This window comes from Eumetopias jubatus, unplaced genomic scaffold (genome assembly GCF_037043125.1).
Source record: "Eumetopias jubatus isolate StellerSeaLion01/CBP00866 unplaced genomic scaffold, mEumJub1_p1.0 scaffold_6, whole genome shotgun sequence".
Taxonomy (NCBI): domain Eukaryota; kingdom Metazoa; phylum Chordata; class Mammalia; order Carnivora; family Otariidae; genus Eumetopias; species Eumetopias jubatus.
Window position 1 is genome coordinate 22743998 of NW_028274812.1, and position 12322 is coordinate 22756319.

Genomic DNA, 12322 nt, shown 5'->3' on the forward strand with positions numbered 1-12322 from the left:
ATTTTTCATTGAGGACTTACTAATGTGGTCTAAGCGTGTTGCTCTTTGGTGACCACCTTGAAGCATACGTGTGCCTTCAGAGACTCTCCAGAGAGAATGGTTGCTGCTCTTTGGACTGGTGCTCTCAAATAGCAGCATCAGATGTTCTGAACATCCGTAGGTGCCTCAGATTAAATCTGTTTTCCCTCCAGCACCCGCGTTCAAGTGAAAAGTTTGGAGTGAAATGGATCAAAATGGATTTTATTGCTTTTATGTACTTTTTAATCTACAAATTTTCAACAACAGAGTCTATTTATCACTGTAAATGCACAACCATTCAGTTTCAAAACAGAATGAGGGCAGATTATGAGCTAACTTTGAAAATTAATTACCACTTATATAACAAATTTTTTTGTGGTAAAATGTGTTCTCAGTTCCAAATGACTAGCTCATGAATGAACTTCTAAAACCCAAACCATTTGTACCTCAGGACTGTCTATAACACATTGATGAGACACTATGGAAGTTTTACCTTTATAATGTAATTAATTTTAAAAAAATGTAATCTAAAGTAAAATCTAAAGCCTCCTTTTTTCCTTCCTTCTTTCCTCCCTTTCTCCCTTCCTTCACCCTCCCCTCCCCATGTTTCCCAAACACAGTTTAAAAAAAAAAATCCCCTGTATTCCAAGCTGCATTGGCAGAAGAAGCTCCAAAAAAGTGTTAAGACTGTGACTCACCTCATTGTAATTCTGCTTATAGAATTTGTGGAAAAGGAATGAAATCCAAGAAAATAAAATAAAACTTTAAAAATCCCACTGATAAGCAAAAATCCTTTCTGTAGGAAATAGAGTTATATAAAAAGATTTATATTTTGTTTCATATAACTCAGAGGAAACCCATATCCCCTGTTAACTGCCACCTCTAATTAGTTACAGACCATTTAACTCCATAAATATTTTCAAGGATTAATGATAATTGACACATGTATTATGCTTTTAATCTTTTAAGAAATGTTAATATTGATTCTTTTCCCTAGAATCTTGGGATGGCAACAGTATTTTATCCCAGTCAAAAAAGAGGCAGAGACACCACCTTGTAACCAGCCCTGTAATGGTTAAGTCAGCCTGGTTATGTACGTTGGCTGGGGTCTGTCTCCTTTCCACATCCTCCACTTAGCTCAGCTCCAGGCACCGCCAGGGTGATTTCTCTCTTTGTGTTCTTCCATTAACCACTTTCATTGAACCCCAAGGAAGCCTATGGACCAATGAATGCAAGGATTCTCAAACTTGGCTGTGCTTCCCCAACCACGTGGGGAAGCATTACGAAGAATACAGATGGTGCAAGGGTCCCATCCAGGACAGAATCCATCAGAACCTCTGAGCATGAGACTTGGGCCAACCAGGCTTGACCAACCTTAGTGTAACTTTAATGGAAACAGAACAGCATTATTCAGACCTCTAACAAATGGAGTTAATTTTCAAAGGAAAAGAGGAGTTTTTGATGGGGATCTGTCAAAGTCAATTTTATGTGTCAACCCGACTGGGCCACAGGGTACCCAGGTATTTGGTTAGACATTATGTGTCTGTGAGGGTGTTTCTGGGTGAGATTAACACTTGCGTCGGTAGGCTGAGTAAAGCAGATTGGCCTCCCCAATGGGGGTGGGCATTATCCAATTCACTGATGGCCTATATAGAATCACAGGATGAAGAAGGGAGCATCTATTCTCTCCACCTGACTGTCTTCAATCTGGGACATGGGTCTTCTCCTGTCTCTGGACCCAGACTTGGACTAGAATCTCTGCTATCAGCTTTCCTGCTTCTCAGGCCTTTGGACTTGGACCGAAACTGTACCATCGGCTCTGCTGGGTCTCCAGCTTGTCGACTACAGATCTCAGGACGTCTCAGGCTCCACAGTCACATGATCCAATTCCTCATATGCATGTATAGACATGCAAGAGCGTGCACGCGTGCTTGCACACGTACACACACACACACACACACATCCTACTGATTCTCTTTCTCTGGAGAACGCTAATACAGGATCATATTTCTTTCAACCATGTATGCTAGTTAAATATACATAAAGGTACACAGACAGTGTTTGAGGGATATTTTACAACAATGAGACAAGGAAGCAGAGGGCAAAGTGCCATTATGTTAGAATAAAGGTTGAGAAGGTTCCTACTTGGGGACCTTCTTTGGAAAGAAGGCTCCTGTTCAATTGGAAGGAGCTGTGCAGGGATGCAGAATAAAGGTTTGTTTTTTTTAAATAAGAAAATACTTTACATTCTATTCACATACACATAAATAATCTCATATGATCCTAAAAAAATAGGATGGTGAGAATCTGAACATAGTTTAAAGGTGAAGATATTGCCTGACGGTATTGGATAATGATAAGCTCCCTATCTCTTTGTATCTAAAATGTTTACTGAAAATATAAAAGAAAAATATCATCAGGAAGAGAAAGGCAGTGCTAAGTGCCGATGTCAGTGAGATGTAAGGACACAAGAATTCTCAGGGCATCAGCAGCTCACTGGCCTGGGCCTTCTTTTTTCATTCTGTCTCTTGGTTCCTATGAGCTGCGGTCTACGATATTAAGTACCAGAAATGCTGGTGTTCCTTACAGTTGATGCTCCCTCCTGCATTTGCCGTTTTCTCGCCCTTCTTCAGTCTCTCTCGTTTTTTTCATTCCTTCTTTATTTAAGCAGTGGATAAGTGTTTTAGGAAATACATTAAAAATCAGGCATATTAATATGATGGGGCTCTAAACTAGTGATGAGGATTACTTGGGAAAATGTGTTCTCTAATAAAAACATTTAAAAGTGAAAAAAAAAGGTCTGGTATTGCAATTTAAAGCAAATCACTTAAATACAGATAGATAAAGAAAATAGGGCAAGATAATGGCATCTTTCTGAGTTTCCTATGTCAGAACTTTTCAAGCAAACTTACCACACACAAGCAATTGGGGAAAAAAATTCACAAGTGAATAATTTAGCATACAACCCTCAGCAGAATCTAATGAAAAATCACCAAGCTGGATTTCAATATAAATTGTTGCATACAAAACCTGTTTTGCAAATACGTTACAGGTTTTAATGTAAGTTGCTGCATAAAATGTGAACAGTTTTACAACTATATTCTGTAATTTAGACTTTTAGCTTGACTGCATGGCTTACTTATGTAACTCTACAAAATGATGAGTGTGGAAGGCTTGAGCTTATAAGGGAAAAATCCCTTCACTTTAGTGATTCCAGTTTAAACTTACAGAAATATCAAATTACTTATTGAAAAAAATCCCAGATGAAGTAAAAAAGGAATGTTCTGGGAAGTTGCCGTTGACAGTCTATTGCCCTGATCTTATAGATGTTTGTTTCCCAGGATTACTTAGTGAGGAATATCAGCATTTGAAAAATAAGAATGGCCAGAGGTCTTTGACAGTCTCATCAGAGGGTTCTAGAGGGGCTGAATCTTTTTGTTTTTGGTTTTTTTTTTTTAAAGAAATATCTAATCTAATTCTGTATAAAAAATCTGAGAGCGAACTGAGAGCAAATGAGGAATAAAGATAATAAATTAAAAATGAATTAAGAAAATCTGACTTGTTCCCCACTGTTCTTCCAAGAGCCCACCCTCAGCTTGGACTGTCTCTGCTACCCATGACTGCAGAGGCGAAGTCGCAGGAAGGGAACCTGAGGGCGACCTTTCCAAACCATAGGAATCTAGGAGCCTGATCTCTGACTTCCAAATAAGGTTAAAGGCAGCTTCGTTATCCAGATCCTGAAATGTCAGCCAACTTCACCAGCATGAGGAGTGCAATCAAAAAAAGACACTGTGCACCAAAAGAAATACATCAGTCACTAAAATGGAAAGCCATATAGCAAATCTGATGTCAACGCCGGTGAGCATTTTTAAACAACGACAATAGACTACTACGTGGGTGTGCCCACCAAATGAAGGAATGTTCTCTTCCTAGAGCCTAAATCTGCTGATTAGGAATCACATCAACTGGGCAGTAAATGGCATACAGAGACGTTGCTCTTCTTACCACGTTTGCTTTACCCACTAACACTAGCTTCACTTCCATTTGCAGCTTACCCTTCATTTTTTTTTTAAAGATTTACTTATTTATTTTAGAGGGGGTGGGGAGGGGCAGAGAAGAAGAGGGAGAGAATCTCAAGCGACTCCCCGATGAGCACGGAGCCCGACGCGGGGCTCAATCTCACGACCCTGAGATCATGACCTGAGCTGAAATCAAGAGCCTGGACGCTTAACTGACTGAGCCACCCAGGGGCCCCTCAGCTTACCCTTCATTTTAAACTCCCATGTCCTTATTTACACTTGGACTCTTTGAGCATCCTCCTTTCCTCCAGCAAATGTCTGAAACAAAAACACCTAAGAGAAACAACATTGCGATGCCAATTTTCACCATTACCTGATTTTTTCCAACCTGTTACAAAGTGCAACTCATAAAACCAAGAGGGAGCATCATTCTTTGTGTGTGTTAAACACTCTTGGTAAAGCAACACCAAATTAAGGAGCCAAGTTTTAACAATGCTGTGGATACCCTTCTGGAAATCGCTTGTGAAATGGCAACTCCTTGAAGGCCCATATTTCATGAACTTGGCAAAACTCCCTTTCAAGGTCATTTCCAAATGCTTGTCTTATGCAGACCAGCATGCATGGAACATCACTCGCATGGCACCAGGTCAACCCATTAGTCATTGCTGGAGGGAGCCTTCTGTGGCAAGGCAGCCTGCTTCAAAGTCAGATGGGCTTTTGAAAAGCAAGCCAAGAAAACTTTCAGATTTGAAATGTTACAGAAGAGAAGGTCACAACATCTTTTAATGGCCTCCTATCCTTGCAGAATGTTGCTGTTCATATTTTTATGCAAATATTAATATCAACCCAGTGTGAAAATCAGGTTTGAAAATGTGGTAAGTCAGTTTGCGCATATGTCTTCAATTGAGCATGCTGCCGAGTGCCAAACTTCAACCAAGCTGATCAGACTGTAGGTCTGAGTAAAAGCCGAAAGTGGTGGAATCTAGTTGCTATAGCTGCAAATTAAACAAATAAATGAGACACCATGGAATGCGGCAAAATAGCTGTGGTCTGATTAGTTCATATTTGCCATATGTGTGAATATTAGCAGTCAAATTCTGAGTTTAAGCAAAGTGCTTTGCAATAGGTGCAAGCAAGGAGAAATGCTTAAAAATAAATAAGGGAGATTTGAATTCTATGTCCAAGGATAAATATCTTACCTATTATATAAACTTTCAAGGAATTTCATTAACTTTAATGTTAGGAGTATATACAAATGTGTTGTTGCTAAAAATACAAGATTTCCACCTGAGCATTTCTCCTTGAAGCTGTAGACAGAGTTTCACGCTAGCTTCTTACCTACTATATGCTAATAGGTGAACATCATTAGCTATAGGGGAATTTTATCTTATCTTTGCCATAAGATTCCTACCCTATCCTCTTTGAGGGGACTTCTATTCATGGAGCCTATTATGTGGCAGGTACCATGCTATGTACTTCCGTAGCCAATCTCAGGAGCTCCTGCAAGAAGCTGCCCCACTCGTGGAATTCAGGAGAGAAGACCATTGAACAGAGAATTCTATTCTGACTAACCTCTTAAATCACTTACACTAAACCCTTTCCACAGAATGATAAAACCAGAGAAAACTCGAGAGGTCATCTAGTTCAGTGGCCCCTTCAAGGTGGCTCACATGTCTTTATCGCTTAGAAGAGCTGCCTATAGACACAGAGTGCCTTTTGGGGTTAACCCGGTGTAAGAAAGAGAATGGAACAAAAAAGACACTCTATTGTGTGTGTGGCAGCAGGGCAGAGCATAGAAAGGGATGTTTACTAACATCAGTCTTTTTATCCTAATGCATATAGACAGTAGCCATGTGAAGAGTAGCACTTGGACATATAAGATAATTTGATATATTACCAGGTCACATGAAAGAACATATTTGATACGGATGAAAGGGGTTGCCTTAAGGGGAAACATTTCCACCCACCAGGGCTAATCCTTACAACTAGGTTAAAACATATCTCAATTAAATCATTAAGGGCAAGTTCATTCTCTGAATATGGATATGGTAAAACAATAGGAAAAAGTCACCCTTGCTTAGATGAAAAGGAAAATCATCAGAAATGCCAGGAATGTTTATTAGTGTCTTGATGAGATATGTTTGTGAAATATAATGACGATTCATGGTGAAAGGCATCTATTCACTAGATGTTAACAAAGCTCTAAGAAGAGAGGCCTTGGGTGTGATAAGTGTGATGGGGTCGGTCAGCTCAGCATCCTACCCCCAGCTAGGGTGCTGGCTAACTGTGCAAGCCTGGACAAGTTCTCATGCTGCACACTTGAAGGCCAGCAGATACAGTTCTGCTCTGGAAAAAGGGAAGACTGATTTTGAAAATTATAAGCCAGTGAGCTTGACAAGAATGCTGTACGGTTCTAAAATGGGTCACTGAAGGGCTCAGGTAGGATACAGTGAGAAGTAAATGGTGATCATATGTACCAGGTAAGTTCACTTAGTGAAAATAATCTGATTTCCTTTTCAGAAAGTGTTACCAGACTGGGAAAGTAAGGAAATAGGATAGAAAGGCATTCACTCCACCATTATTCATTCATCCTTTCAAAAACATTTTCTGAGACCTACTATGTGCCAGGCACTGATCCAGAAGATGGGACTGTGCAAGAAAGCTAAGAGCATGTGCCTGCCATTAAAGAACAAATTCAATAGTTCCAGACAAATGCAACAACATACTACAAGTACAGGACAGCAGATGCTATCATAGAGGCACATGTGGGGTAGAGGCTCGTAAAGAGAGGATGGTCAGTTCTGTGATGTAAGGCAGAGTTGATGCATGAGTGGACTGGGAGGAGAGAGAGGTTTTTGACAGGAAACCCAGGGATGAGTGGACACTTGGTCCCGGAGAAGCCCCATCTTAACCTTAAATGGGATCACGGAAGTTAACCAGTATTCCTAAAGGACCAGGCAGTTTGGGGACAAATTTGATAGTTTAACTTCAGATTCAAATAGAAAAAAAAAAAAAAAAGAAAGAAAATTTTTAGTTGAAAATTTCCTGGTGGGTTGCCACAGTTTTTCCTTGCTGTTCTTTCTTCACTTTTTAACATGACTCAGATAAAGGAGCATGCAAATGAGATGAAGATTCTTGCTGTCTTCATGATCTGGTGTGGATGTAAGGATTTGGGACAACGATTCTGGACTCCCAGAAAAGTTTCTTTTCCCACTTTATCTAAATGTGACCAACACGATGACCCCTCAGGATCTTTAGATATCTAGAATCCACAGTCAAACTGGGAAACAGCAACACCTACTCTTCACAGGTGAGTTTTGATCCTAAGCTACCATCCACCTGTTGCCAGTATCATCTTATAACCCTTTTCCTCACCAGATCCCTTGTCCGAGAACTTTCTCTCCAATATATGTATTGCATTCATTTCCTATTTCTCCAACCCTGGATATGGTGATAATCTTCAGTGGCCAATACCACTGCTCCGCTCTTCCCTTCTGCTAGCACATAGGTCATTTTTATCTAAATACCTGTCTTGACCTTAGGAACCAACTATCCTCTCCCCACATGGTTACAAGGTGGTCAAAATTTACTGCTCTGAAAAATCAATTATTTTGTTACTGACTTTACTCACAGCAGGAGCCTCCAAAGAAGCTTCAACTCAGGCACCTCAATTCCCAAAACAGTTTTATAGATCAATCATTTTATTAAATTCCAATAAATCCATTTAATGACCCTTAAAATCTTTCGGTGTACTGTGGCTTCCCCAGAGCCCATGCTGTATTCAAATTGAGTTTAACAAGATGGAATTCACTAAGAGTACACCTAAGGATCCTACATTTTGTATACAAAAGAATAAAATAGTAACAACTTCGAATCTTAGCTAAACCACACACTGGTCAGGTAAACGTGATGTGCAAGTTTCAGTATATGGTATAATGAACTGCCAAAAAGAGTTAACGGAGCTCGGAAACGCTAATAAGACAAGTCGCTGGCTAAGCCTCTCTGTTGTGACTCTTGCCCAATCATACCGAACTGTAAAAACGAATCTAGACAAGCTGAAGCCTCGTCAGGGGAGACTGAGCATGATGCTAAAGGGCCTGTATGACATTTTCCCAATAAACATTTACAGAGTGTGCAGGAATGCCAGAGACTATGCTAGGTTCTGGAGGAAAAGATGAAAGAAAACAAGAACAACAACATTTGCTGCCCTTTATGGCCTTATAGCCCATTGGGGGAATAACCAAATAATACTAATCAAACAATGTGATAAGTGAAATCCTAGGTGTCGGGACAAAGTGTTCTGAGTGCAGGGAGAAGCGGCCCACTCAGATGCTTCGGAGACTCAGGACCACTTCACTCACAGGTGGTGTCTGAGAAAGGGATGGAGCAAGGAGTTGTCAGAACTTCAGCTCTTCTAGAAAGGTAACTGAGGCCGCAGTGTGGAGAAAATTCTGGTGAGGAGGGAGTGGGGAGGCGGGGAGATAAGAGAGAGCCTGTTGCCTCAGTTCAGCTGGCTGATGATGAAGCCTTGAACTAAAGCCAGGATGGTGGAGGAGGATGGGGCGGCTTTGGGAGTTACTTTGGAGGTACATCTAGTAGGACTTGTCAACTAACTATGAGGAATGTGGTAGAAAGAGGAGATTTTAGATGCTTCTGCCATTACTGAAGTGGCAACATGAGAGGAGTAACAAGACGAGGGGAGGGGTTAATGGGATGAATTTGTTTCAGTATGTTCATCTCAAGGTCCTTGTGTCAAATGCTGAGTGTGACGCTCCTTAGAAGTTGGACCAGGAAGTACAGACTTGGAATGACCCACATATAAGAGAGACTGAAGTCATGGGGAAGAGTGAGATCCCCCTGGAAGAGAACATGAAGAGAAGAGAGACAGCTGGTTATCCGAATCCTGCAGAATGGATGAATGGACTGGGCGGATTTGAACTGGAGGAAAAAACAGAAGGTTCAATTCCTTATGAGAATCTTCCTTCAGCTGAAAACCCCATGGTCCTGGTCTACTGTTGAAGCTTCATCATTAGAGATGCTCAAGTAAAGACTGAAAGGGAATTTGCCAAGATACTGTTCAGGGAACTGAGGTATCACATGGTGTATGGACCAGATGGTCTTTAGAAACACTTCCCAAGTTTTAAGATGCTAGGATTCTGTGCCTCTATGATAGAAAATGCAGCTTTGTTTTTCCACTTCACTTTCTTTGGCAGCTATCACTGATGCTTGCTGAGGTTGGAGCTTCAATTAAAAGGGAACTGGAAAGGATATAGGGATGGACTTCTGCCAAGGAGCTGGGTCTGTGGCTAATGAATGATCTGTTTGTGGTAATGAAGAAGGAAGCCAGTTCCTAAGACAACACCTTCAGTCCTGGCCCCACCTCTCCTCCAGCTATGAAGAACTGAGGGCACATGAATGGGAAACATATGAATGAAGTTTACTTTGAAATATCTATGGATTTAAGGATTAGGGGTAAAAGAACTTGAATAAACCACACTTTGGGTTTTGCTGACCCCAAAATATCTGAATATAATTTATAGACCTTTCGATGAACTCAAACTACTGCTGGGCCTGCTCATCTATTCAGTGTAGCAAGAAAAAGGGCAGAGTGTAAGCCAAATAGTATTAGCCTTGAATTCTATCCTTACATGGAAAATTAGTTCTACACTGGAATTTGTGATGTCAGAAAATTGCTTTAAAAAGCCATGGTCTAGTACCCTAGAGAAAAAAGAACTAATAATCAGATAAAATAATCAATATACGGAAATGCTTTCCAATAAATTTGACCTAGGCATTTCTATTTACTTGGCCTGTAACTCTCAGATGTTCCAGGGACCGCGCTGTGTTCTTTGGACATCATTTCAGGCCTTCTCAGGCAGTGGCAACAATATGGTATGTACCAACCAATAAGACCCTCAGAGCGGATAGCAGGCCATGTATGTAAGATTTTATTGCAGAGCAGCTGAGATTGAAGAGTGAGGTAAAATACAAGTTAGGAAAGAAGTGAATGGTTTGGGGTTGCATTCTCCGTCAACTATTACGAAAAGGAAAAGACAGGGTAGAAAAAAAAAGGACAAGGAAAACACAGACGTAGAATATTGGTAAAATTCACTCATCGATGCATGAGTATTTTACTCATTGATTTCCATTGCGTAGAGGCACTGTTTGAAGCGCTTGGGATAGATGAGTAACTGAAACAAAGACCTCTGCCCTTATGAAAATTATATTCTACCAGAAGGAGATGGACAATAAGCCATAAATACAGCACGTAAGTAAAACCAGATAGGTTAAGGATGGTTAAGTACCACCAGGGGGACAAAGAGCAGGGCAAAGGAACTCCGGGGACATGCGGGTAGTGGGCAATACCTAACAGGCTGCTCAGAGTGGGCCTTACTGAGAAGGTGAGACTGAGCAAATGGAAATTCACAAGGAGAATGCTGTGATCTGTAAAACGAAATGAGAACCGTATGCAGCAACTCTGAAAGTATCTGCCTCACTGTGGATGGAACTCTCCTTCTCATTCCTGGGTCTTTGGGGTCTTATTTGTTTTCTTTGGGAGGTCCATTGGGAGTCTTAGAAAGTGGTTCCCAAGAAATTTCTGACCTCTGTTCCAGTCTTACTTTTATTTTTGAAAATTTCCAGATATCTTCCAGTTACTTTAGAATATATTGGGAAAATAATAAAGGTCAGTTTTTCTTTTCATATGAAAAAGATGATAGCCTTCTCATGACCAACAGCTTGTTTTGTGAAATATCCAGTATCAGGGTGGCACAGACTCTACAGATCATGAAGTGCATCATCTGTGTGGCCCAGAACTGGAAACTTTCCGCAAGTTGTGTTATTTAACAAAAGAATAACATCAACTCTGAGTTCCTACAAAACCAATGATCTTCCAAGCAGTATTTAATGCCTTCTCTTCTGGGAAAGACAGATGTACAAAAACTTTAGTAATTACCAAATGTCAAAATAATATTGAACAGAATAAATAGTTGCCTAAATTAAAGTTCTCTTGAGGATCAGTTACATATAACAAGAACAACTGACAAATCAAGCATGAAGAGAGGCGGGCTTATTTTCTTTATCTCCTTATAAATTATATGGGGAATGAACAACTCCTGTGATTATAAGAATATCTAGGTCATGTATGCTTAAAGATCTGTGATAATAATAATAATATCCAAATTTCTGCACTGCTTGGCATTCTCAAGGCATTTTATAAACATTAATTAGGTCTTCGCTAAGCAGAGACACTGTCTCATTGTTGGTTTTTCCTGTTATAGCATCGCTGAGAATCAGCAATCTTCCTAGAGTTTAAATATTTATTTATTTATTGCTTTTAATGTATACTTACTCCATTGACAGTGCTTTAAACTTAGAATCAGCAGAAGAGAAAGGTTCAGGGATCTATTTTTGCAGCCAAGAAACAGGCCAGAATAACAATAGTGCTTCTCGTTGTCAGAGAGAACACAGCCTATGGAAGACCACTCTGTTGGCTTGTAGAACTGTTTTCCTACTCACCTTCCTCCACCTCAAACAGGCCATTTCTATCCTTTAAAAGTGCAAGTATTTTTCTCATCCTATAACCCCACAGTGCCTAGCAGGGTGCTTTGCATTTCATAGGTCTTATTGAAAGTAAATGTTTGCTAGATTGATTTGAATCAAAGCTCAGCTCCCACAGGTTGCAGCCATGCAGACCCCAACCACAACTATCCATGACCATTAGCATTATGTTTTGCAAAGTGATTCATTTTGCTCGTATCTCTAGTTTTCTCTTGTCTTATCATCAGTGGACTGAGGATAGAAAGGTGGTAGAGGATATAAATATAAACATAGCATTCTCTCAAGTTTTTTTTCGAGAGAAAATGAGCATGCACAAGTGGGGGTATATGTGTGGGAAGGGCAGAGGGAGAGGGAGAAAGAGAATCTTAAGCACATGGGGCTCAATCTCAGGACCCTGAGCCGAAATCAAGAGTGGGACACTTAACCGACTGAGCCACCCAGGCACCCCAACATTCTTCCAAGTTTCAAAAACAAACATGTAAATACCCTTTTAATGACCAACACCTAGTGAATGCCTAATGGGCGTCAGGTGCTGTTCAGATTGCTGGAAATAACAAAAAATAAATAGGGCTGAAAGGATAGAACAGTTTTTGATTTTTGGATATTGAAGTGACTCCAGTAAAATATGTTATACTTTATAGGTTTATATTTTTAATTGTAATAAACTAAAATAGTGTGTGTGTGCAAGTGCTATTTTAATAGAGCCTGGAAAGAAGTTAGCAGTT

General features: G+C 40.2%; 1 protein-coding gene across 1 annotated transcript in view; it reads right to left on the reverse strand.

The window, feature by feature from the left end:
* Window positions 1-12322, reverse strand: part of AIG1 (androgen induced 1) — a 246783-nt gene that overhangs the window by 142868 nt on the left and 91593 nt on the right. The window lies entirely within an intron of this gene.